Raw genomic sequence first — 1206 nt, forward strand, 5'->3', positions numbered from 1 at the left:
CTCCCCGTCGGGGAATTGAACCCCGGTCTCCCGCGTGACAGGCGGGGATACTCACCACTATACTAACGAGGAGGTATTCATTTTCTTCGGCTCTACTGCTTATAACTCTGTCACATAGTGTCAATACTACTACTTGAGCATGCATCAGGATATGTGCTTTTGGATTATGGACAGTAATCGTTCTGGTTGTATACCAGGGGACCTTCCAAGATATTGTTCCTCTTTAAACAACAAGCGTTTTTGAAATGTCCACTTTGAAAACCCTAAGGTCAGATCTTTTCTTCTGTGTGTGAAAGGAGAAGAGGCTTTTGAACTCAGTACATAGATTGTCCCTAAATTTAGAGAAAGGGTCTGTGCGCTCTACACATCTGTTGAGATCAAGCAGGAAATGTCAATAAAAAAACGACAGGACCTTGAACCGGATAGACCTGAGTAGGACAATAGTAATTAAGTACAACATGTGAGCATTGGTGGTTCAGTGGTAGAATTCTCGCCTGCCACGCGGGAGGCCCGGGTTCGATTCCCGGCCAATGCAGCATCTTTTTAATAGGTATGGAGAAAATCAACTTTTGCTGAACCTCAATAGACAATGAACTAAGCTCATCATTAATAAACACCAATATTCTTATTGTAACATGTAATGAGTTGCACACATGAAACATGCATCATTTTTGTCCAGGCTTTGAGGCTGCACCATCTTGTCCCTGAGGGGAGGGGGTGATACCATAGATAGTCCTAATGTTTCTTTGCTCTCGTTTTGCTGGCATTAATGTCCTGATACATGCTCAGTAATCCAGGTAGATAAATGCTTAGTGAAGTCCTCTTTTTAGTTGAAACATTACATCTTTTATCCAAAAAACGTCTTCAGTCGTCTTCAGCAAGCAAACTCAGTCTTATAAGCAGAACCTTTTCATAGTGGATCAAACAGTTTGCTGGTGAAAGCCAAAACTAGTTGTTCAAATACAAAAGGAACAGCTGCTTGTAGGGGTGCACGACATTATTGGCATGGTATCGGCCGATATTAGCATTAAGGTTCAAAATCGGACATTGGCCATTCCATTAAAATAACTCGCCGATATAAAAGGCGCTGTTTTTGCCTGCAGCGGCAGCACAACGAGACGATGCCACGTACGATCTCACGGCAGAGAGGAAAATCCAAAATGTCGGCGGTGTGGAAGTTTTATTTTCATTGGTGAGGATGTCGGA

The 1206-nt window shown here is 42.8% G+C and overlaps 2 non-coding genes across 2 annotated transcripts; one reads left to right on the forward strand and one right to left on the reverse strand.

Annotated features, from left to right (window-relative positions):
* Nucleotides 1–72, reverse strand: trnad-guc. The gene has a single exon. It is a non-coding gene; the product is annotated as a tRNA-Asp (tRNA).
* A 392-nt stretch (nucleotides 73–464) lies between these two features.
* On the forward strand, nucleotides 465–535 carry trnag-gcc. Its single transcript has one exon. It is a non-coding gene; the product is annotated as a tRNA-Gly (tRNA).
* The last annotated feature ends 671 nt before the right edge of the window (nucleotides 536–1206 follow it).

This window comes from Nematolebias whitei, chromosome 23, assembly GCF_014905685.2.
Source record: "Nematolebias whitei isolate Nwh7 chromosome 23, NemWhi1, whole genome shotgun sequence".
Classification (NCBI taxonomy): Eukaryota; Metazoa; Chordata; class Actinopteri; order Cyprinodontiformes; family Rivulidae; genus Nematolebias; species Nematolebias whitei.